The sequence below is a fragment of the Equus asinus genome, chromosome 16 (assembly GCF_041296235.1).
Source record: "Equus asinus isolate D_3611 breed Donkey chromosome 16, EquAss-T2T_v2, whole genome shotgun sequence".
Taxonomy (NCBI): domain Eukaryota; kingdom Metazoa; phylum Chordata; class Mammalia; order Perissodactyla; family Equidae; genus Equus; species Equus asinus.
In genome coordinates, this window is record NC_091805.1 from 45,236,654 (window position 1) to 45,263,331 (window position 26,678).

Consider the following 26,678-nt stretch of genomic DNA (forward strand, 5'->3'; position numbering starts at 1 on the left):
CAGAACACGGTCCCCTCCATCTCCTTGCTGCCCCCGCAGAAAAACACACAAGCCCTATTGTTTAAGAATTGGTGTTTATTTTTTCAAACTGCTAATCCCTAAAAGGAGCCAGAAAAAGATAATATAATAGCTTGAGTTGTGGGTGGGGCTTGCGGTGGAGTGACTAAGGATCCAGCACCTTCCGGGTACAGTCCCTGCCCCTATCCCTGACTCTCCTGGTCATAAAATCTCCCCTTTCTCTTTTGTTCCCTGGGGTGGGCTTACTAAACAGTCCCCAGACCTCATTCTCCCACACACCTTAGAGTAGTGGCTCACAAATTTTTTGACTGCTGACCATAGAAAGACATTTTACAGCAAGACCCAGTAGACACACACACGGGCACACATGCACGCACACACGCATGCAAACAAAATTAATTTCCTGAAAAAATATTACACTTTCTACAAATGAGGTCCTCTAATGTTTTCTACCCTGGTCCAGTCTATTCTTTCTTTTTCTTTTTTGGCCTGTCATGACCACTAAATTGATTTCAGTATCCACTAATGGGCTGCAACCTGAAGTTTGAAAAACATGACTTAGTGGCAGAACAAGCTGCGAGCTTTCCTGAGAGCACCCATCTCCGGCCGAGGCGATCCAGAGGAAGCTGTAAGTGCCCCCTTGTCTTAAAGGGTTATTTTGAGTTTTGAGCTGCTTCCTGGGCTTTAGCCAGCCTGGAAATGCTCCCCTTTGATCATTGCCTCAAATAGTACAGATCTGAGAAAAGTGTTAGATCTGGGTGGTGTTCCTCCCATGGTCTGCTGGTGAGTGAGAATGGCACAGGAATAAAGGAGCAGCCTGTGCTGTTAATGCCTGAGAACAGCAACAATAGCGGCAGCAATCATGATAATAATAATAATAGTAATAATAGTAATACCAAGATCTATTGAGATTGACTAGACACGGACTGTCCTGGGCTTGGTCTCACTCAATACTCACCACAACCTCTGAGTCAGTATGTCCATTTTACAGAGTATGAGAGGGAGCTCAGAGGACCTACGAAGGGGAAGCACTGTAAGAGGCCAAGCTGGGATTAGCTTAGGTCTGCTGGCCACCAGGGCCTAGGTGTTGACAAACCTGCGTATTTGGAGTGTGCCCGCTTATCCAAAGGTATTAGCGAGAACTGTCATCTCTCATTTCGTGTAGTAAAGTGTTGTCTTAGTCAGTTCAGGCGGCTATAACAAAGTACCATAGACTGGGTGGTTTATAGAGAAGAGAAATTTATTTCTCACAGTTCTGGAGGCTGGAAATCTGAGATCAGGATGCCAGAACAGTTGTGAGGGCCCTGGACCCTCTTTTGGGTTGCAGACTGCCAACTTGCTGTATCCTCACATGGCAGGAAGAGGGCTAGAGAGCTGTCTGAGATTTCTTTTAGAAGGGCACTAATCCCATTCGTGAGGGCTCCACCCTCACGCCCTAGTCACCTCCCAAAGGCCCTACCTCCCAATACCATCACATGGGAGGTTAGGATTTCAACATATGAACTTTGGCAGGGCTAAAACATTCAGTCCATAGTAAGTGTACATATTCCACATGTTGCCCTGTGTCAGGGATTCCTCACTTGGGCCCATGGTTTGTTCTCAGAGTGTTTGTAGGCCCTTGAAATGGTGGAGCAAGACTTTAAATGTGTTGTCCTAGCTAACTTCTTAAAGTGGTTGTTGACCCACTGACCCATGTGGCTGAGCTAAAGGATCTGATTGTAAATACATTTGCTCAGCAATGACAAATTCAAGTGTGTGTAGGGGGAAGGGTCAGAACAATAAGAGAGATTGTCTGGTGGTAGATCCCTGTGGGACAGGATATTCATGTGGGAAGGGGATGCATACAACTGAAGTGAGTGGGTGATCTGGGGAGATCCTGCCCAGAAAAGGGGATGGAGGCTGGGCAGAGCTGCTTCCTGGTCCATAAATGAGGGATTGTTCTAGATGGGTTTCCCAGAGCCCTGCAGAATTCTGCAGAGATGCCCTGAGGCTTACTTCCATCACCTCAGGCTTTAACCAGAGCTGTTCCCTCCTTTTGTTTGACGGGAAGGGAGGCAATCTCTGCTACTTAAAAAATGTGTGTGGGGGGGACTTTAGACCAATCCCAACTGAGGGACTTCTACAAAGTACCTGACCAGCACTCCTAAAAATCTTCAAGGTCATCCAAAACAGGGAAAGTCTGAGAAACTGTCACAGTCAAGGGGACACAAAGGAGACATGATGTCTAAACACAATGGGATACCCTGGATAGGATCCTGGAATAAAGAAAAGGACAGGAGGTAAAAACTAAGGAAATCTGAATAAAGTGTGGACTTCAGTTAATAATCACATATCAATATTGGTTCATTAATTGTGACAAAGGCACTAATGTAAGATAATAATAGAGGAAGCTGGTATGAGGATATGGAAACTGTACTATCTTTTCAACTTTTCCATAAATCTAAATCTGTTCTAAAATTTAAATATTTATTAAAAAGAAGGAGGATGCTGTTGACTAGCTGATCTCTGGGATCGTCCCCAACACTAACACTCCCTGAACAGTTTGTGAATTGGGCTGGGCTGGGCCTGGGGGAGAGGCTGGTCTCCAGAGGTTCTGAGCAGGGAATCCAGGATGTGAGCAGCGCCTGAGCACCAAGGAGCTACAGGGAAGTGTGATTTCAACCTGATCTGGCGGTCCTGCCCTTGGGGTCTGACCAGAAAGCAGGCTACCCTCAAGAATTGAGTCTGAGCATTATAGAACCATAGATGTGACAGTCTTTCATCGCCGTCCTCTTTTTCTGCCATTGAACATCAACCAGCACTTCAAAAACAACTTGTCCAAGACTGAGCTCAGGGTGCCACCGCCAGCCCCTCACTCCTATACCTGCTCCTCTTCCTGTGTCCTGGTAATGGCACCACCTTCCTCCACCCGCCCGAGCAGTGGCCAGCAATATCCGCAACACCCTCCTCTTTTTCACCTCCCACACTCAATCAGTCAGAACATCCTGAGAGTCCCCTGTGCCCCTATGGCTGGTGTCTGCATACCCACTCCATCGCCCCCTGCTGGCTTAGCTCACCCTCTCCCACTGCACTTCTGTCACAATAAACAGCCAACGACCAGTAACCTCTCTAATCCAATATTTTTTAAATAATTGTGATGAAATAGGACAAGCAAACCAAAGGGTAGAGATAATAAAGTAATGAACCCACCACCGAGCACAAGGAACAAACCATTACTGATAAAATTAAAGCTCTCTATGTACCATGTCTGGCTCGCTCCCCACCCTCCAACCTCTTCCTTTCCTGTTCTCATACGTCTTATCTTTCCTTCTCAGTGTGGCCTACTCTGAACACCCAATTTAACCCCTCCTTCCAAGTACCCTTGATCTCTTCTGCTTTTTTTTTTTTTTATTTTATTTTTTCCTTTTTCTCCCCAAAGTCCCCCGGTACATAGTTGTATATTCTTCGTTGTGGGTCCTTCTAGTTGTGGCATGTGGGACACTGCCTCAGCGTGGTTTGACGAGCAGTGCCATGTCCGCGCCCAGGATTTGAACCAACGAAACACTGGGCCGCCTGCAGCGGAGCACGCGAACCTAACCACTCGGCCACGGGGCCAGCCCCTCTTCTGCTTTTTTTAAAGAAATAGTATTTTGTCACTTTCTAACATACTGTATAATTATTTGATTATATCTGTATCAGTTTGCTAGGACTGCCATAACAAAGTGCCATAGACTGAGCGGCTTAAACAGTAGAAGTTTATTTTCTCACATTCTGGAGGTTAGAAGTCCAAGATCAAGGTGCTGGCAGGTTCGATTTCTCCCGAGGTCTCTCTCCTTGGCCTGCAAATAGTGCCTCTCTCTGTGTCCTCGCATGGGCTTTCCCCTGTGCCATCCATCCCTGGCGTCTCTTGTGCGTCCAAATTTCCTCTTTCGATAAGGACACCAGTCAGATTGGACTAGGGCCCACCGTAACCCTTATTTTAACATAATCACCACTGTAAAGACCTTATTGCTAAATATAGTCACATTCTAAAGTACTGGGGATTAGGGCTTCAAAATGTGAATCTGAGGGGGGACACAGTTCAGCCAGTAACAATATCTATTGTTTATTTTCTGCCTTCCTTCTCTACAGTATATGCCCAGAGTTGTGTTTGTCTGTTTTATTCATTGGTGAATCTTAAGAGCCTAGAACTGCTCCTGGCACATAATGGGCACTTGATAAATATTTATTGAAATGAATTTTTACCTTGTCTAGGATCTCCAAGACAACGCTTACTTGAAGCAATACATCTTTTTTCTTTCTTACTCCAGTAGAAATGGTTTTAAAGTTTGACCATTAAATACGATTATGTTTGCTTCAGTATTTCAATACATGCACATTTTATCAGATTAAGGAAGTTCTCTTCTATTTCTAATTTGCCAAGAGTTTTTGTCATGAAAATAATTGAATTTTATTGAAGGCTTTCTCTGCGTCAGCTGAGATGATCATGCAGTTTTTCTCCTTTAATCTGTTAATATGGTGTTTTACAGAACCAGATAGCCTTGCATTCCTGGGATAACAGTGCAGGGTTTTAATCAGGTGATTAACATGAGCGATTTACATTTTGAGAAGTTCACTCTGGCTGCTGTGTGGAGAACGCATTGCAGGGGAGCGTGAGCGAAAGCAGGGAGCTCAGCCAGGAGGCTGTTACAGTCATCCGGGCGGGAAAGGATGGTGAACGTGGACGTGGGGATGAGGGGGAGGATTAGGAATATATTAGGAACGGAACTCACTGATGGATTAGATGTGGGGAGGAGGGAAAGGGAATTGAGGATGACTACTAGGTTTCGGTGTGAGCAACTAGGTGGTCTCACTTTTCTTAACCGAGAACGTAGGAAGGGCAGGAGTCAAGGACTCAGATGCCTGTTAGACACCCAAGTGGAAATATTGGGCAGACAGTTGGATGTGTAAGTGTGCAGCTCAGGGGCAAGTCTGAGCTGAAGATATTGATGGGGGCAGTCTCAGCGTAGGGGTGGTATTTAAAGCCTTGGCCATGGATGTTGTCACCAAGGGGGATGTGATGGAGAGAAGATGTGGGCCCAGGACCAAGCTCAGGACTTTCAAGCATTTTTCAGGCAGTGAGCCAAGGGCCAGCAAAGGAGACTGGAAAAAAGGAAAGCTGTGAGGTGGGAGGAGAAGCCCAGAGAGGAGAATGACAAGGCAGGACCGTCTAACTATGCAAATGCTGTTGAGAGGTTGCGGAAGATGAGGGCAGACAAGTGTCCAGTGGCCCCCAGTGGATTTTATTAAATAAATATTTCCAAATTTTGCTATTTTGTGTGCTCAGTTATATGAGAGAAAAACCAAGGACCATTTGCATGTAGTGGTGAGTAAATCCTCTGCCTTCTATAAGATTTTCTGGGCTCAGGAAGGATGATTTTTCTAAATGCCTCCTCCTCGAAAGACCATCTTTGGAGTCACCTTTAGGCCAGTGTTTGTGTACCTGTGACACACCACATTTAGTCTGATTTTGCTTGACTCACAGAACAATAAATGCAACAGTTCCTACACACACTGAACTCAGCCTACGTCTAAAGCTCCCTAAAGGGCTGTGGAGGTCACAGAGAGGAACACCACCTCGCCTCTGCCCCGAAGGTTCATTTTAAAAATTAAACTGCATTTGAATTGTCTTTATTGAGACAGTTTCATGACGCACCCTTTGAGATAACATTTACAAATAACATTGGGAATCCTTGCTGTAAGATGTCAAAACAATTGCTGGCATGAGTTTAAGGTATGCATGCAGGTTACCAGAGTGTGGAAAGACAGCCTTGCCTTAGCTGGGCGGCATTCAAGCTAAAGTTTCTGCCTTTGGGATTTATATTTGCCTGAGAAAGGGGTAAGGGCCTCCTCTCAGCCATGCTCATTTAGTTGTTCCAATTTCAACAAGACCTCCCTTTCTTAAACAACGAAGATGATTCTCAACAAAGGTAATTTTCTGCTTCTCTAGTTCAATCCAATTTATCTTTTTAAAGGCAATTAGTATCCCTTTAGAGTTCTTTTATGCCCAACTAATTATGCCTTAGTTCAAGAGTTAAAGCTTCTCTCTATCCATTTAGGCAACTACAGTAACATCTAATTAAAGTCCAGTCCAGGCAAAAATGCATATTTTGGATAACAAAGTCTCCTTAGCTTCCTAAGTATTTAAATTTCCCCCAGTGAGGGAAAGAGCCAGATCCATTTTTATTTTAAGGCATTCTTGGGACGGGTATATTTCCAATTAACTGAATATCAGAGGAATTGGAAACCAGCATGGCTAGAGGACTTAAATATGCATTAAGAAAATTCCACTACTCATTTGAAACCAGTTGGTAGGCCCATAAGTATCAGAAACGCCATGTAGCTTGTAAACTACACTTTTTTCCTTTGTAAACCACACTTCTTGTTTACTTAAGCCTGGTGAGGCAATCTAGACTCACCAACATGCTGACCTGATTAGACAGATCTTTTTACACCATAGACAGCTTTAGAGACATTCCAGGTGTTATGGAAAAACAGCTGGCCCTGATATCCTCTTTGTTTCCAGGAGAGAGACCAGTTGAAAGAGAATCATAAAATTTTAGGACTCAATCTTAGAATAGGATCACCTATAATTTTATAGGCCAACAAACTCATCAATGGCAAAAGCAGGATTTGGAAAGTTGATCATTTTATTCCCAGCCCATTGGTCCTTCCAGTAGGGTGGTGGTTCTTGACCTTGTAGCACATTGGAATCACCTGGGGAGTTGAAGCGAAAAACAAAAGCAGAAGCTTCCCCAAAGATAGAGATTTAATGGATCTGGGGAGCCATCTGGTCATTGGGATTTTTAAACGCTCCTTTTCTCTACTCTGAGTAGCAAAGGGAGGGAAAATGTCAACTGAATCACAGGGCACACACTACATATTTGCAAGGTATTACTCTAATCCATTGACCTTGCCTATCACTGGGATGAATTCCTGAGTTAAAAGAGACTCTTATTGAAATTCAACCCTCAGACTTCCTTTTCAATTTACAACATCTAGCAATCTTTTCTTCTTTAAGTAGAGAGGGCCTGGAAGAGACCTCTACTTGGCTCCTGGACTGGTGTGTTCATTTGGTAAATAGAGGATGGTTTGCAGAAATGTAGAGGCTGTAGAAGCCAAAGGAATCATCTCATCTCTTAGGAACCAATTAGGATTTCTGAATGGCCAAACTCTCATAAAATATACATATATATATATATATATTAAAAAGCACTCTGAAGAGGCACACTCAGAATTACAGCAGAACTTTCCACTGAAGAGGGAAGGGAGGGAGGCTCTGGGTCAGTTTGGCAGAAGGTTGGACAGCAGTTTGATGCTAAGCAATGAGGTGACCACCAAAATCCAATACCATGACACAACCTATGGCAGGCAGACGCACAAACATGATACATTGATTTTAGCTGTGGTTCCCCATTATTTTTTTATGTCATAAGCCAGCCAAGTTGAAAAACCATTGGCAGCCCAGGTATAAAATTGAACTGAGAGCAGACCTCTTGCTCAGTTCTGTTGCCTTGGATCTGCTCGGGGGGTCTGGCGCCTAGCTGAAAGGATGGTAGAGCCATGAAACCTAAGCTTCAGCTTGCTAAACTTTCCCAACAATTCCAAGTAAACTATTCACCTGTTTAACTGAGTGGTGAGAAATAAAAAGAAACTCCCTCGACCGGCGCAACTGGTTCTGAGACTTGAAACTCATCCAGCTCCTTTATATAATATATAACCCGGGACACCAGTCCCAGCTCCTCTAGGCTCTATTCACAGCAACATCCCAAATGCCACAACACACACCATCTCCCCAGATAGATTTGCCTCTCTTTAACAAATTCTGAAGATTTTAGTGTTGCCCATTTTTCTTCAGGATCTGTAGGAAAGCAAACAGTTTTAAAAGAAGCATTTTATAGTAAAAAGGATAAAGAAGAGTGCCTAAGTGAATGACAATCATAGAAACAGCCAATTAACTGGTAAATCCCTGTTGTCTGCAGGCTGAACCAGGAATGAGTGCAGGAGGAGGAGAAGCAGCTGCAACCCAATTAAACTCAGCAGCTCAGGTGCCTCGGGAGGGTTCTCACTTCTGGTTTACCTAAACAGATCTGCTTTCTTAGCGATCTTAGGGGACTGCTGTACAGAAGCCCAGGCTCCGATGATTTCCTTCTTTACTGCTCTCGGTAACTGAGCTAAAATATGCATGTAAGCAAATTGAGAGGATGGAAGAGTCACAAGCCTCAGAAAACATGCTTTTCTTGGCATGTGGGTAGAAGAGGAGACTGCTGGACCCTGCAACAAACCAGATTAAAGAAACCATATGCATGCACAACCCAACAGCCAGAGGAAAGAGAATTGCAGAATTGGCATCCACTTAGGAAGTCTTTGGGAATCCAACTGATCCTTCCATTAACGAGTTTGGAGAATCCAGAATGCCCTGTTATGAAATCGACTCTGACAGAAATGTGATATTATGCAACCCCAGGAGTTGGGCATTCTGGTCTGGCCCATGAAATACTTGTCTTTGTCAGTTCTTATCACAGTTGATCTTTCTTATATTTTTTCCATGTGGAAAGAGTTGTCCAACTTCAATTCCTAAGCAAAATATAGTCTTCATCTTCAATCAATAAATATCTATCGAGGGTTAGCTCCCTATCTAGGGCAGCGCTAGACTAGAGTGGATTCTCTCAGTCTGGTGCTGGGCTATCTGGGTCAGAATCACCTGGGCTCTTGTTTAAAAGATCCTCAGTCTAGAATCAGAATCTCCTTGGTGCCCAAAAACCTGCATCATTTTCTTTTAATTAAAAAAAAATTTTTTAACATTTATCTTGAACATGTTTAAACATATACAACATTAGAGAGAATATTATAATGGACTCCATGTATCCATCATTCGGCTTCAGTAACTGTCTACATTCCATTATTCTTGTTTCAACTCCACCCACCTGTACCATTCTTTTGGAGGAGGTGAGGCTGGAATATTTTAGAGTGTGTCCCTGACATCTTATCCTTTCACCAATCAGTTCTTCAGTATGTTCCTCTAACAGATAAAGACTTTTTATTTTTTTAACATAACCACAATGCCATCATCACACTCAACAACATTAGCTGTAATTTCTCAGTATTATCAAATCCACAGTCTATGTTTAATTTTCCACAGTAGTCTCAAAAATGTTTTTTTGCGTTTGGTTTCTTCAAATCAGGATCCAAAAGGATCCACACATTGTGTTTGGTTGGTGTGACTCTTAATTTATAACAGCTCTTCTTCATTATTTTAATACCATTTATATGTTGAGGGAACTGTATCATTTGTCCTATAGAATTTCCCACATTCTGGATTTGACTGAGTGTATCCTCATGGTGCTGTTTTTAATGTGTTCCCCTATGTCTCTTATATTCTATAAGCTCATGGTTAGAAGCTTGATTAGATTGACTATTTTTTGGCAAGCATATTCCACAGGTGGATGAACATTATGTCCAGCTATTCTGGTTTGGAATTATATAAAATATTTGGTTCCAAAGTCAAAACTATAAAGCAAGGTCCATTCAGGGAGATCTGTCTTCATCCCAGTTTCCTCCCCACTGACTTCTCCCCATCATAGATAACAATTTTTATTAGTTTTAGCTTATTCTTCTACTGTTTCCTATTGAGAAAATAATGAAATATATAAATAGTCATATCCCTATCTTTGTTACGTAAGTGGTAGCATACTCTACACATTTTTCTTCACTTTGCTTTGTTCACTTAACAAGAGATCCTGGAAATCATCCAGAGCAGCCTGCAGCAATCCTTCCTCATTCCTGCCCAGTACTCTTTTATACAGCAGTACCGTAGTTATTCAACCAGGCCTCTATTGATTGACACTGGGGATTTTTCCTGCCTTTTGCTTTTACAAACGGTACCACAAAGAATAGCTTCAAACATACAGCATTTCGGACTTTGCCTGTGTATCTTTAGGATAGATTCCCAAACGTAGGATTACTGGGTCAAAAGGAATGCACACGTAACATTGCTAGACACTGCCAAATACCCTTCTCTGAGAGTTATATCATTTTGCATTCCCACCAGCAATGTATGAGAGGTTCTATTTCTCTACAGCCTTGTCGTCAGAGTACACTGCCACACTTTGGGATTTTTGTCTCTCTGACAGGTGATAAAGAGCAACTCAGTGAGACTTTGCATGTCTCTTATTATAATGAGGTCCAGCTTCTTTTCATCCATTTAAGCGTCATTTGCATTTCTTCTTCTGTGAACTGTCTGTTGATATCTTTCTGTACTAAAGTTGGAGAGCCACTGCCCTGGTGAATACAAGAACAGCATGGAACACAGATAGGCCTTATCCGTGAAGGAACGTAGAGGGGCTTACTCAGTGCCATGCTTGAAATGATGATAGAGAAACAAACAGCACAAGTTCAAGTTTTAAAGTCCTTGATATGGATTAAATGTTTTGGAAGTTCAGAGAACAGAAGTAACTGTGAAACAATTAGGGAAGTCTTCACAGAGGAGGAGTTTGAGCTAGGATGTAAAAGATATCTGGGATGGCATCAGCAGAGGAGAGGAAGGCAGGGGAACATGCCAAAGGTAGGTTGAGAGCAAAGAATATACGCACGAGAGAGGCAGCAATATGCTTAGCTATCAGGATTGTGGGCTCTTGAGTCAGACTGTCTGGGTTGTAATCCGAGCCTCATCATTTAGTAGTGGTTTCAGATCCTTCTGTAAAATGGGGGTAATAATAAAAATCTCTACCTCAAAAGGTTGTCGTGAGGATTAAATGATATAATCCTTAGCACAATAAATGTCCAATAAATGTTAGCTCTTATTACAAAGCACAAAGGACCACCTGACTGAAGTCAAATGTTCTGTTTGGAATTGTGGGAGGGTTAGTTGAAAAATATACATGAGATCAGGTAATACAGGGCATCAACCTTATGCTTAGGGGTTTGGATTTAATCTAAAAGGCAAGAGAGAGGCATTGAAAGGAACTCTTAAAGAAAGAGAAGACAAAGTGAACACTACTTTCTTCTGTGTATAACCGGAATGTTGATTAGGGAGGACTCTTGACATTTTATTTTGAAACTTTATTCTGAACTTCCACTGCATCTTAAAAATGGGGCAAGGTCTTCCTTTCTCATCCTTAGAATCTCTTTAAGTCATAATCGCAGTTTTAATTCAATAATCAATAGTGTGCAGGACCATGTCATGATCAAAATTTCAAAGATGAACCTCCTCCCATTTCCCAGCTGGGTCCCTCAGCAGGAAGGAGAGGCGGAGCATAGTTTCTCCTTTGCTCACCTACTGCTTCACCTCTCCCTAGCTAAGCGTGATTTCTGGTGCCTCTATGGTTGCCAGGGGACAGGGATCACAGCTAAAGGAAGCAGGAACGCTCTTACTCGACTGGTACTATCTTAACAGGGCTTCACTGTTAGAGGACCTATTTGAAAGCTGATTCTCTCTTGGGCTTTTTTGTGGGTTCTTGAGAGTCTTCACTGGGAAGGTCCAACAGCATTTCCTCTGACACAGGTGATGCATTTCCTCTAGATGACACCCTCCTCAGCCCCAGGTTCCCAGCAGCCCTCTCTACACAGACCTCTAGGTGGCCCTGTAGGGCAGAACTCAAAATGGCTCCAAGTCAGCCCACATCCCCACATGATCCACAGGAGTTCCAAGAGAAATATCCTCACGTTCATTGCCCCCACACTTTCCGCATGGGCAGGCTCCCCAGTGCAGCCTCTGCTTCTCCACCTTGGCCATCAGAACAACTAGTCAGTCCATCTTTTTTTTTTGAGGAAGATTGGCCCTGAGCTAACATCTGCTGCCAATCCTCCTCCTTTTGCTAAAGAAGACTGGCCCTGAGCTAACATCCGTGCCCATCTTCCTCCATTTTATATGTGGGACGCCTACCACAGCATGGCTTGCCTAGTGGTGCCATGTCCGCACCCAGGATCCAAACCAGCGAAACCCGGGCCGCTGAAGCAAAACATGTGAACTTACTCACTGCACCACTGGGCCGGCCCCTAGTCAGCCCATCTTTATCTTTTAGATTTTCCAGACAGGAGTCAGACACCAGTCTCCCATGTCCCCCTAACTCTGGTGTCACACATCAAGCTCACCAAATGACCTCCCGAAGCCCTTTTCTCTTGCCCTGAGGTGAAAGGGGAAGCAGCCCTCCCCCTCCCCTTGGGAGGAATGGGATTCGCAGCCACACATTGTCCTTTGCATAAATCTCTCAATCTCCATTCTCAACTCTTATGAGCAGAGTTTAAGGATCTTCTTGGCTGCTAACTTTGGAATTTTTGCATGGTAGTGTTTTTAAGATATAGCACCTGTTGTCTTCTTGCCTTAGCAAATTGAGATAGAAGAATCTAATTTTAGCACCTATTACTTATATTTCCCCAGGACAGTGCCTAGCCCTTGGTGATTAATAACTGGTGCATTAGGAAGATGGATCTAGCTGAAGTTTTCATGATAGACTGGTATAAGGTAGAAGGAAGAGTAATTTGAATCTGCAGTAATCCAGAAATAAGAAAAATATTTGAGTAAATTAGGAACTTTTAGCTCAGAGAAGAGAAAACTTAGAAGGGCGTAGTAATTCTCCTCAACACAGGTAAAGAAAAGGACTGCGATGTAGGGAAGACGAAGGCCAATTCCTTTTGTTGAAGGAGAAGAATTAGGATGAATGAGTAAATTTGCAGGGAAACAGATTCAGACCCAATATGAGAGTTTTCTAATAGCAGCAGCGTGATAGCCTATTCCTGCCGTGAGTGTCCCATTATTAGGGTGTGCAGCAGACATTTGATTCTCTCCACCCACCAACCATCCTACGCCAGACTTCCTCACCTCAGGAAATGACATTGCTGTCCACCCATTGCTTGAGCCCAAACCTAGGAGTCATCCTTGACGCTTCCCTTTCCTTTATCCCCATGTGCAATCCTCCTGCAAATCCTAACATTTCTACCTCCAAAATATTTTTAACACATATTTGTCCACTTGTTTCCACCTACACTGCCCTCACCCAGTCCAGGCCACCATCATCTGTCAGCTGGACTCCTGCAACTGCCTCCTAATTGCTCTCCCTCTCATGAGCCTCACAATCCATTCTCCATACAGTAAGTAGCCAAAGTGATCTTATAAAAAAGCAAAGCAAAGCAAAGCAAAGCACATCACTGCTGTGCTTAAAACCCCCCTATGGCTTCACCTTGAACTTAGAATAAAGCTCCAGCTCCTCAGCCTACCCTTAAAAGCCCCGTGGCTTTTAAGCCCTGGCATGGCTGCCTCTCAAAACTCATCTTCTATGGTTCTCCTCTTAGCTCACTGCACTCAAGCTATACCAACCTTTTCTGTTTTCCCAAACAAGCCAGGTTCATTCCCAAGGGCCTTCACACCAGATCCCCGGCCTGGGTACCCTGAAGCTTGGAATGATTGTCTCCTCTGTTCCTCTGCGTTGGAACTGAAATGTCACTTTCTCAGAAAGGACTTCCCCAACCACTCAACTTAGAGAAGAATTCCATCCTACCTTTTCTGCCACCACTTTCTACTACATTACAATGCGTCTTCTTTTCTCTCTACCAGTTATTACTATCTGAAATAATTTCGTTTGTTCACTTATTTAGTCTCTCTGCCTGACTATAATACATACTTTATGAGAGTAGGGACCTTGTCTTCTTTATCCAGGACTATATTCCCAGTACACATAATAGGTACTCGATAAATATTTGAATGAACGAATGATTGAATCATATTGGCCGGGAAGATTAGAGAGGACTCCAGTCATAGGAGGAAGCAGATGCTAGACCCCTGCAGTCACGTCACAGTCTGTGTCTCAGATGGATGAGTCGATAGGAATGAAGAAGGAATACATCTGCAGCTCTCCTGTTCCTCTCAAAAGATGTCCCAAACCTTCTCTTCTGTCCTCAGATCCCATCCCCCAGCTGCCCCTCACTCTCAGCACATGACTTTGCTTCTCACTTCACAAAGGAAAGGAAGGCCTTAGACTCTTCCCCTCCACCCACTTCCTCCTGCTTCCACACGCTCCCAGCTTCACCCACGGTCTCAGTGGACAGGGGCTCTCCCTTCCACCTGGGCTCAAGTCACTCCTGCCACTGCCCTTTTCATGTCACTGGCATTCATGCCTTGTCATTCAAGGCCATCTGACCCCTTCAACAACAAGATGGAATATGAATGAGTTAATAGATTAATGAACTAAAAATAAGATAAATCTCACCATCTTCAGAAAGTGCCTTTAAAAATATAAATCAGACAGTATAATTTTCCTGCCTAAAACACTCCCACAGCTTCCATCTAGACTGGAAGCTAGACTCCTGTCATGACCTATAAAGCCCACACGCTCTGGCCCCTGGCTACATCTCCAGCCTCATGCCCCCACCCTCCTACTTGCTAGCAATGCCCCGGCCACACCAGCCTTTCTGCTGTTCCTCCAACCTGTCAAGCCTGTTCCAGCCTGAGGGCCTTAGCACTTAAAGTTTCCTCTGCTTGCTGTGCCCACACCCACATCTTCCCTCCTTTCAGGCCTCTGCTCAAATGGCCCTCCTCAGAGAGGCAGGGCCAGCTACATAATTTGCAGGGCTCAGTGCACCGTGAAAATGCAGGGCAGGGCCTCTTGTTTCAAAAGCAGGAAGAAAAGCTTTTTCCTCTCTTCTGTGGTCTTTCTTGACCTGTCATGGTATGTTTTATTTGCCATTTAATGTCATGTTCCTTTGCGCACAGGGATACCCCTGGGTTAAGTGCAGACTTTCACAGGTTTCCCCACCCTGTGCCCACCCTGACTCTGGCTGTGCCGGTGCCCAGGCTCCCACTGGGGCAGAGGGTGGCGGTAGTTGCCTAGGACCTGGGGGAGCAGGCAGCCAAGAATCCAACGGAGGTGGCAGGAGGTGAGACCACATGGGAATTGAGGCCTCCAGCCCCCGGCACATGCTCCACTGTCCTATCAGACTTCACCTGCAAATCACAAACTCAGAAATAACATTATTAAAAATTTTAAGATGATGATTACAGAGGATTAAGCTCCAAGCACAGAGTTCCCTTCTGAGTGTGGTGGCCTATGCAATTACACTGGTCACACCCATGAAGCTGGCCCTGCAGAAGGGGCTTTCTGGACCACTCTATCCTAATAAGTTCTGTCTGTCCTCATCCCTGTCTTTCTCCATTACCTGAGTCCACTTTGTTTTCTTACAGCACTTATAACCACCCCAAGTTATCATCTACCTCTGCTGTTCATCATCTACCTCTCCTACTACAATGCAAGCTCCATGAGGACAAGGACCTTGTCTGCCAGATATGAAGTAGATGCTTATTAAATACCCATCAAGTGAATGAATGAAGAGTTCACAGAATCAGTTCACACACTCTTGGCCTACTTTCTCACGTGTATCAACTCATAAAACCATCATGCTTTTGTGTGTGTGGGTGTGTGTGTGTGGAAGTTTGGCCCTGAGCTAACATCTGTTGCAAATCTTCCTCTTTTTGCTAGAAAGATTGTCGCTGAGCTAACACCCGTGCCAACCTTCCTCTATTTTATGTGGGCTGCCATCACAGCATGGCTTGACAATAGGCGCTAGGTCTACACCTGGGATCCAAATCTGTGAACCCCAGGCCACTGAAGCGGAGCACATGGACTTAACCAGTACACCACCTGGCTGGCCCCAAAGCTATCATGTGTTTTAAAAATAATATTTACCATGGAATATTTTGCTGCACTTGAGCTAAAGGAGGAGAATTTTTAATTTTTCAGATCTAGAATATGTGGCATCTTTCCCAAGTCCTTATTTTCATCTTCCAAAAGAGAAATTAAAAGCTGAGGTACTTATCCGAGTGAGGAAATAATCACAAGGATGATCCCATTATTTCCTCTTTATCAAGCATCAACAGCACTTCAGCAGACAAACCAAGAAGAATAATTCTCTCTCCTGTTCTTGTCCCATGGGGTCACGCTGTTTCATGGCATCGCCTTGTTCATTTTTGCTCTCTTCCACACTGTAGCGAGGGGTTCAGGGTCAGGCTCAGGAAAGCTCATCCTGCTGGAATCCATCCATGGTCCTATAGCACATTACATCCCCAATATAGCACTTAACAATCTATGTGTGGTCAGAACTACTCCTACCTGTTTCTGGCTCCCAGCTCTATTGGGAACTTTTGGAGAAAAAGACTTACCTCCTACCTCCAGTGTTCCCCCCTTCTCACTTTAGCTGACTCCTTTCATTCTCAACTTAAACATCGCTTCCTCAAGGAAGCCTTCCTCACGTGCTCAGACCAGACCCTCATCGTACTTTCTTATAGCACCTGAGATTTATTGATTGATTCCACAATGTCAATGAACTACTTAATTGTGTGATTATTTGTGTAAGACTGTCTCCCTTCCCAGGCTGTAAGCTCCATGAGGAAGGTGCTATAGATTGAATGTTTGTGTCCCCTCAAAGTTCATTTGTTGAAATTCTAACCCCCCATGTAATGGTGAAGGAGGCGGGTCCTTTGGGAAGTGATTAGGTCATGAAGGTGGTATCCTCATAAAGGGAATTAGTGTCCTTATACAAAGACTCTGGGAGCTCCCTTCAGCCATGTGAGGATACAACGAGAAGACGACATCTATGAACCAAGAAGCTGGCTCTCACCAGTCACTGAATTTGCTGGTGCCTTGATCTTGGACCTCCAGCCTCCAGAACTATAAGAAATAAATTTATATTGTCTATAAGCCATCCAATCTATGGTATTTTTGTTATAGCAGCCAAAATGGACTAAGATAGAAGGGATTGTCTTACTCATCACTGTGTCCCCAGCTCTTGGCTATTGACTAACAAAGATCAGGCATTCTGTAAATATTTGATGAACGAACATGGATCCACTAATACCTAGTGGTGATATTTGAAGAAGCTTTACAGGTGTTTGTTAAATTACACTGGAAAAACATTTTTTATCTCATCAATTATGACTTGCCTAGAGTGAGTTGTTATTCCTTATTATCAAAATAAAAGACAGCTTGGATCATCAGGCCATCTCCCAAAGAATAGTCTTTCATAACTGGAAGACGAGGGTATTAAACCATGTGGAGGTAGTAAATGAGCCACTCCTTGAAACATACAAAGCTCAAGGGTTGACCCAAGTGAGGGCATTTTCTTATTCTTGCCGTCACGGATCCTCCTTTCTCTGCTTCCTGGCAAATAGCTGGTTATGTACTGTATTCAAACCTATTACCTAACGCCAAGCTGTGTATCCCTCAAAATCATTATGTTCCAGGTTTTGGAACCATTTTATACTAAAAGTAATTATAGGCAGACTTCAGAGACAAAAACCTAATTCTTTTATGGTTTCTCCTATCAGAATAAAGACTCTAGAGGTAATAATTCAAATGAGACTGAAGGTTGCAAATTGTACCGTGAGGGTCAAGGCATTGGAGCTCTTCCTCTCTCACAGGCAGAGTCAATAGTGACAAATGGCGAAGCCAGAAAAAAGTGCTTTGCTCCGGTGGCCAGGCCTCCTGCTAAGTCCCAGTAGAAGATTTACCTTTATCTGGTGGTGTTATTTCTGCAGGTCTTTTATGTTTTAATCTATTGATTTCCTATTTAGCAATAATGGAACACGGCACTGATAAATAATGTATGTCGACAACGATATCCAGGACAGAGGTTAATGCTTTTCTAAAGTGTTGGGTAGTTTGTTTGTCTTTTTAAAAATAAGCTGAGTATGTGTGGTCCAGCAGTCATGAAGTCTGAGGGTACTGGCCTCACAGGCCAAGTGCTGAAGAGGCTGTTACTATTGTCTCTGTGTCTCATTTGCTGCCACCCCTCCTTTCCTCATCTTTACCTTTGTCGTGCCTTCCCTAGGGTGACATTAATCACAGTGCACCTTGCCAAGTGGCTTTGTGGAGAAACCACACTCTGTGAAACGTAATTTATGGCCTTAATGCTGTTAACGCATGGCGTCCTTTACATTATTACAACTGATTAGGCAGCAGCCATGATGCAAGTTTATACATATATAGTGTGTGTGTGTGTGTGTGTGAATGAAACAACTTATTCTCATTTGTTTCCATTTTATCAAGGTGAAATGAATCACTCTCCTCATCAAATGCAATTATCTCCTGTTTTTAAAATTTTTTTCTGACACAGAACCAAATTTCCTTCCCTCTAAAAGGCTCGTTGAACATTTTTCCTCTGACTCAATATCCATATAATGGAGCCACAGCTGAAAGGTTCAAGGACCTTGGAGGTGGTGGTTGGTGATGAAAAAGATTGAATCTGAGTTCAGATCATCCTGTTACAAGAAGGGAGCGACTTCAGTAAACATAGTTAGTCTTGTTTTGCTTGCTCCTTGAAGGTGACAGCAGAGTCCATTGATAATAGGAATGGAATACAATTTCAGTTGGAAAGGGATCTAAAATGAAAAGCATTGATGTGAAAACAGGTGATGCTAAGTCCTATTTGGGACTTGAGTCTAGGTTTAAAGAACTCTCCTCCTGCTGAAACAGACTCAGGTGCAGCGTGTCCTTGAAGACTTGGCCCGGACACCATTTCACTGTGCAGAGAACAGTCAGTTCTTATTAACACTCACCATCTAGAAATGTACTTATTTGTTTTTACAATCTCTCTGCTCCTGCTAACCTTTGAGCTCTGGGGAGGTGCCGCCTCTATCTGGCCATATCTTTAAAGCCTAGCACAGTGCCTGGTACACAAGCTGCCTAGATAGAAGCCACATGCTTTACTGATGAGCAGCTAAGTACCTCTGAATGGTTTCCATGGAGATTTGGCCTTCTTTTTACTTTTCCCTCATTAAAAAAGTTTTATTATGGAGAATTTTGAAAATACACAAAAATAGGTAGACAATTATGACATATACCAATTTCCACATCCACCTATGGCTAAACCTAACCAATTGCCACATCATCCTCTTCCTCCTCACATTGTTTTGAAGCACATACAGACATCATACAACTTCAGCTCTACATATTTCGGTTTGAATCTCTAAAAGATAAGGAGTTATTTTTAAAACATAACCACAATACTATCATTGTATCTAAAAAACCCTATAATTCCTAATGGCATCAACTATCCAGCCAATGTTCACATTTATGGTATCTCACAAATGTCACATGTTTTTATACTTTGTTCTAATCAGGATCCAAATAGGAAGCACACATTTCAATTGGTTGATATGTATCTTAAATCTCATTTAATTTCTAGGTTCTGGTTGATTTATTTTTTAACTCTTTTTTTTGAGATAATTATAGATTCACATGCACTTGTAAAAAGTAGTGCAGAGAGATCACTATACTCTTGGTTTCTCTCAGTGTTGATGTCTTGCACAACTATGGTACAATATCACAACCAGGAAACTGATGTTGATACCGTCTACCAACCTTACTCAGATTTCACCACTTTTATATACACCATTTGTGTGTGTGTGAGTGTGTGTGTGTATATATTTGGCTCTATGCATTTTTATCACGTGTAGATTTGTGTGACCACCACCACAGTCAGAATACAGAACGGTTCCATCACCAAGATTGCTTGTGCTACACTTTCATAGGCACAACCACCTCCACTCCCTAACCCATGGCACCATTCATCTGTTCCCCATCTCTATAATTTTGTCATTTCAAGAATGCCATATAAATGGAATCACACAGTAGGTAAACTTTTGAGATTAGCTTTTTTTTCACTCAGCATAATTCCCCTGAGATACATCCAAGTTGTTGTGTGTATATCCATAGTTCATTCCTTTTTACTGCTGAGCAGTATTCCAAGGAATGGATGTGCCACAGTTTGTTTAACCGTTCACACACTGAAGGACATCTGGGTTGTTTCCAGTTTTTGTCAATTACAAAGAAACCTCCTGTGAACACTTGTGTATAGGTTTTTGTGTGAAGTTACTATTTCTCTAGGATAATTGCCCAAGAGTGCAGTTGCTGGGTTGTTTGATAAGCACATGTTTTGTAAGAAACTACCACATGCTTTTCCATATGGCTGTACCATTTTACATTTCCACCAGTAATGTATGAGTGATCCGCTTTCTCTGCATCCTCATCAGCATTTGGTGTTACCACTATTTTTTAAGTCATTTTGATAATTGTGTAGTGATAGCTCACTGTTCTTTTAAAATTTTTAATCTAAGTATAAAAGCTTATAATGAAAACTGTAGAAAACAAGAAAGTTATAACATTATGGAAAGGAAAATAAAAATCACCCATAATCTCTCCATCCAGATATAACTGCAGTTAACATATTGGAATATATTCTTCTGGGTTTTTTTTCATACATGTCTATCTGTCTAGCTATTTAAATTTTACAAAACTGGAAACATATGACAGGTACAATTTGGCATCTCACTCTTTTTCGTAATGTTATATGAGACACATTTTCCTATGTATGCTGTGAAATATTCTTTGAAAACGTGTTTGTAATGGCTGTATGATATTCCATTGTATGGAGCTTTTAAAAATAATTCTTTTATTTTTGGACATTTATGTTATTTTCAAACTTTTGGTATTATAAATATTTCTTTGAATGTCATTCTTATACATGGATTTTTACTACATATCTAATTTTTTTTTTAATAAATAGACGCCTAGAACTGGGATTATGAGGATAAAGTATATGAAACACTTTTAAGACTTTTGGTACCTATGTACACGCATCCAAAATGCTTTCCAGAAAGATTGTGTTTCATACTCACCAGACTGCCTCTCTCACCAGACCCTCAACAACACTGAATGTTATGTTTTTATCTTTGACAAGCTGATAGAGGAAAAAAATGATCTCATTGTTTAAATTTGCCTCCCTTTGATGCTAATGAAGGGATTTTGTATCCATTTGTAATGAAGTTGAAATATGTTCATAAGTTTTATTTTCTATTTGTATTGCTTCGATAATTAATGGTAATGTTTGCCCTTTGCCTGTTTTTCTTTTCTTTTTTTTTTAATTTCTTTTTTATTGTTTTCCTTTTTCTCCCCAAAGCCCCCCGGTACATAGTTGTATATTCTTAGTTGTGGGTCCTTCTAGTTGTGGCATGTGGGATGCTGCGTCAGTGTGGTTTGATGAGCAGTGCCAAGTCCGCGCCCAGGATTGGAACCGATGAAACACTGGGCCATCTACAGCGGCGCGCGTGGACTTAACTACTCGGCCACGGGGCCAGCCCCGTTTTTGCCTGTTTTTCTAATGTTATGTTTATATTTTTCTTATTAATTTGAAAAATATCTTTGTATGTTATGGATAGTAATAATTTTTTCTTTTATTTATTGAAAATATTTTTCCCTGTTAAGTCAGTCCTCTTTTATTTTTGGCTGTGGGATTTTTTAATTCATTTCTTCATTCTGTAAACATTTATGGGATATGTTTCATATGCCAAAAAGTGTGCTAGTAATGGAATTTCTTTTAGAAATTGAATATCAGCTTCAATGAATTCCTCTCAAGGAATTCAGAGTTTAGTGAGAAAGATACACATGTAAATAAATATTTGTACTATGCCAATTTGATAAGGATATAGTTGAGGAAAATACATAGAACTCTCACTTCTTAGAGGAGACGATATTTGAGTTGGACCTGAAAGGATGAGGAGGAACGGGCTGGGTGCAGAGGTGGGAGAGGGTGTCCCAGGCAGAATGAGTGTGTGCATAAAGGTGCACAGTCATGAAGGTGCACAGTGTTTGGAGAATGGCATGTTGGGACAGTGTTGCTAGAGCACAGATGGGAAGTGAAATGATGAAAGCTCATTGTGTTTTTGAAAATACAGAAACTAAAGAAATTGGGGCAACATAATAGCTTGTTCTACATCAAGGATATAGTCAGAGTCTGTGTTTTTCATGTGTAGTGTAACAACTACTAGGGAGACTGAGAACAATCCCACTCTTGCACTCACCCTCACACCCCACCTTGGCCAAGGAGGATCAAGGCTGAGGAACCCCCAAGAGATCATGCTAAAATCACAGCAACAGGCTCTGCTGCATGACCTTCTGTTTCTCTTACATTGTTAAGAATTTGGGACAGACTGGAAGATGGATCATGGGAAGGTGAAATGGAATTTGGCTATGGGTTTCTTCTCTGCTCTTGACCATGCACCTCATTTAACTCAGGCTGAAGATCCCAAGACTTTGTCGATATTCATAGATGTGATGAATGGCGGGCGTGCTCTTTCTCTGGTGACAGCCGAGGACTTAAGGAGCTGAGCTGTCTCGATCCTCACTCCAGGTTAAGCATTCTGGGGTCAGGTAGAACATCAGAGGTGTGTGGCATTGTATAACCTTCATTGCTTCCTTGTTCTCTCCTTCCCACTTATACCCCGTATGTAACTCAAACAGATAGCCTGGTACCAAGGATGTCAGCATGCCCTCTTCCCTCTAAAATTAATTCCTTTATAAATCAAGCTACAGCATGTTCACAATTGGCAAAATTGGTGTATGGCCAAACACTGAGGGTATATTCAAATTATAATATGTATACAGTATCTATCTTGTCATTTCATCTTTCTCCTCTGCACTCAAAGATGCCAGTGCTGACAGCATTCATATTAATGAAGAGAGCCAGGAGAGGAGAGGGGAGACCGGCTATTCCATGCTATTCCATTCCGGCTATTTCACTTAAGTAACTCTCAACAATCCAGGTGTTACAGTCCACAATCTGTCCCTGACACACTTGTCCCATCCATCATTTTACAACCCCTAGGACTCACCCAATCCATTGTTCCTGATTTGAAGTTTAATTTTTTAAGGTGTTCTTTTTATGCTTTTTAGGCACCCAGGTAGCTGTAACTGTAAATCCTGGTGACTTTTTCCTACAGCTGTTATCACACATTGATAGATTGGCTCATGAATGAGTAGGGCTGAGTGATCTTTACCTTCCCGGTGAGTGATTCTGACCTATTTTATACTTACATCTCTTGGGAACCTGGAGCTCAGTGTCCCCAACAGTGAAATAGAGGGTATGGGAGCAACGTCACCATCTCTAAACTCCCCTCAGCTCTGACTATTCTAGGTAACTGTGAATCTCAGTGAGGACTTTTGGTTGGAATTTGTTGGGAACACAATGCTACCTCACAAAAGCCCTGCAGGAATGCCTACTTGAGCTCCTTCACTTCAGACGAGAGGGCCTTGGTCATTCTGATAATAGATACAGTCTAAAAAGCACGTACCTGGCAGTCCCAGGCCTTTCGCCTTTGTAGCGAGTTATGTTTTCAGAGAGCTTTCATTCTCAGGAATTTAATACCAGGATGTCAGTTGCAAGACAGTGGACTAGAAAGACAGCTGCACTGAGATCTGGGATTTAAAAAATAATCTAGGATCTTTTTTTTCACTTGGGTTTCCCCCTGAAACGACCTTGGCTGAACAGAGTCTCCTTGCCTGGAATGCTGTTTCACGGCGGAAATGTGCACTTACGATTGTCCCTTGAAAACGTGGAAAGTAAATAGAACAACCCCAACAGCTCAGAATTGACAACGATCATCCAACACTTGGGTATTTCAGAAGCTTCTGAGAAAGACAATCTGGACTGAAGGAAGAAGAGAAATAGGATGAAAATCACTGTCAGATTACAGAGAGGAGTCATTTACCAAGTACTTCATACCAATTATTTCAATTTCTCCTCACAGCATCCTAGGAGGAAGGAGTGATCTTCATTTCACAGAGGAAGAAACCAAGGTTCCAAGAAGTAAAGTAACTTGCTCATCACACAGCTAGAAAGAGTTGAGGTAAACCTGGAAACAGGCCTAGCTAACCCCACAGCCTCTGTCTCCTCCTCTCCGTTATCTGCTTAACAATACCACTCACAAAACTCTGAGCCCAGGAGAGCTGTTTTACACATGCACGGCTGGCCAGCCCAACTCCGCTCTCTAGGCTCACTTTGAGTTCCCGCCAGATTATCCCGAGGGTGGGTGGGCGTGGCTGGTGGAGGACTCACCATGAATACTTGTTTCCATTTTTATTTTTCTTTAGATTTCCTGATTTTCTCATCCTGATGGAGACCAACTATTTCCTCTCTGTTCCTCTCAACAAAATCCTGAAAAGCCAAAGAAGAGGGGCCCATCAATTTTTTTCACCCAACTGCAGTGTCTGAGTAAAGTCAGGGAAAGTTACCCATCAAAGCTAAACCCCCTTATTTGCCCCAAGCTATTTGGGGACAATATGATTTGTTAAATCTTAACTTCAACCTACATTTCCTAAAAGAGGACTTAACTATAGATATTATAATCTTCTTTTCATCTTCAAAGCACTTGACATATTAACAAGTTAAATTTCAGCAACACCCTTGATTAACTCCTTTTTATAGATGTGGGAAAAGAGGCGTGGAAATAATAAAAAACACCCTTGGCTGTGACGGAATTCCAAGGTAGGATTAGAATTTGAAATTTCCTGTCTCCACCTTTCATAAAACCAACAGGCTAGTCTCCTACCTTGATGCCTTCCTGGAAGGATATGATTTGGCCATCTCATTCCTTACATGCTTTTAATAATAGAGCTTTCTCAAAAGTGCCTATTATTTCTCCAGTGCTTTTTACAATTCATTCTGTATGGCATTATGCCATGACTTTATTCACTTCTTAAATTAAAGGAGTTATTGGAAAAAGTGAACAAAATGCCCAATTCTTATGGTTCCACTCAGCTCTCTTGCATCTCCCCTTGGAGGCTATTCTTAGACATACTGTCCGTTCAGGAATCCAAGGTAAGCCAGCTTTATCTGGCAAGTCCCCAAAGATTTCTTCTTTCCATATGTCCAGACAGAAAGCTAAGCAGTAATTCAAAGACAGAAAGGGGTCAGCAATAACCATTTTCACAGCTACCAGGCAGAAACTCATTGTCAATTTCATCTTCAACACAATTTCTCAATCGTTTTAATGTTAGAGGAATCACTTGAAATGTGAGATTTATGGGCGGCTGTTCCAGCCGGGTGAGATTCTTGCTGACAGGTATCAAACTGTTATTAGAATTCTGTGTTCTAAATTAAAGGAGAAAACCTCTCTCTAAATATGTACTAGAGCCTTGCAAAGTTGGTGGAGGTGAGGTGGGCATTAGAGAACCTTAGCTGAACTTGGCAGAGACTGAATAACTTTAAGGACTCCCTTTCTAAGAATGTATTAGTCTTTCCTGGACTTGATAGCTTTGGTATAGTGCACATAAGATTTTCACTGTGACAACAAGGACCTTACATCAAAACCCAGTCCTGAAATTTGGTGGTGCTTGGAGGTTGCATGATTGGCCCCCTACCTGCCTATCCCCCATCTAAATGAGAGTTAGCACATTCAGCAGAATAGCATAGGATTTGGCCTAGAAAACCCAGATTTGAGCCTTGCCTCTGCTACCTACTAGTAATGTGATCAATTAACCTTGCTAAGCTATGGTTTCCTCACTAAAATGGGATAATAATGGTGATACCTATGTTACATAATTATTGGGAAAACAAAATAAAAATATTTTCTTCACTCTAAAGGTTTTTATCAGTTTTAGTTATTAATGGTAATGGCCAATATTTATTGACCCCTTACCATGTGCCAGACAGACACTGTGTGTGAGAGGCGCTTTTATGTACAATTATCTCATTTATCTTCTCAACAACCCTATGAAACAAGTATTATAATTATATCCCTCTTACAGATGAGAAAACTGAGACTTAAAATCATGCATCTAATAACTGGTGTGACCAGGATACAAACTCTGTCTGGCTAGGCCTGTGCTCTTGACCACCACATGATATCGTCTTTAATCTCCAATTACCTGCTGGCTATTTCTTTTCAGATATCCTGCAGTTCTCTCAAATGTAACCAGTCTCAAATAAAATTCCCTATCTCCTCTCAAATTACAGTCTTTCCACTCACTTTCCTATTTGTCAAAGTTACTAGTTTTGTCTCTTGGGCTTAGAATCTCTGGGTCATCTACGTCTCTTCCTTGCCAGCTGAGGAGTCACCCTGGCCATTCAGTTCCATCCTCTCCACCCTTTCCTTCTAATCCCTTTTGTCACTACCATGGATGAGGCCTCACCTCCTCAAACCTGGATTGTGCAATAGCTTCCTAACTTGTTTTTCTAGCTTTAGCCCATACTGCACACTACCTGCTAATTAATCCTAAAATGTCATTGTCAACAGGTACTTCCTTGGTCAAAAACTTTCAGTTGCCTACAGGAGAAAGTCCATTCCTTTGAGCCTGTGGTTAATGGCCCCTCACAACCTGGTCCCACCTACCACCCCCATCCCTGCTTCCAGCTGTGTCCCCTTCCAACCCTGGGCATACCCTGTGCTTTCTTGCCTCCACACTTTGGCTCATGATGTTTCTCTTTCCCTTCATGTCCTTCCTCTTCCCCCTCTCTACCTACTGAATGACAACTCTCCAAGATGCAAACCAAATTCTTCCTTGACCTCCCATTCCCAAATAATATCTCTCTTCTTCCAGATCAGTAAGACACACCAGCCTCTGTTTATTACCACACATTGCAGTTAATTTTTCACAAAGAATATGTATGTCTTATTGCAACTTTTTGGTTGGAGGAGAGAAAGAAAAGAAGAGAGAAAACATGCTCTATATTTCTCCACCTCCCACAGCACCAAGTGAGTACCTCCTGTAAGCCAAGCACTGTGCTGCGTACTGGGAATGCTGAGAGGAGCAACATACACTAAGGAGCTCACAGGCTAACAGTACAGATCAACATGTAGACAAACCATCACGACTGGG

General features: G+C 42.4%; 1 long non-coding RNA gene across 1 annotated transcript; it reads left to right on the forward strand.

Annotated features, from left to right (window-relative positions):
- Positions 1 to 511: 511 nt before the first annotated feature.
- Positions 512 to 25,438, forward strand: LOC123277649 (uncharacterized). The gene is made up of 3 exons (XR_006514747.2): positions 512 to 646; positions 23,609 to 23,707; positions 23,952 to 25,438. It is a non-coding gene; the product is annotated as an uncharacterized lncRNA (long non-coding RNA).
- Positions 25,439 to 26,678: the final 1,240 nt, after the last annotated feature.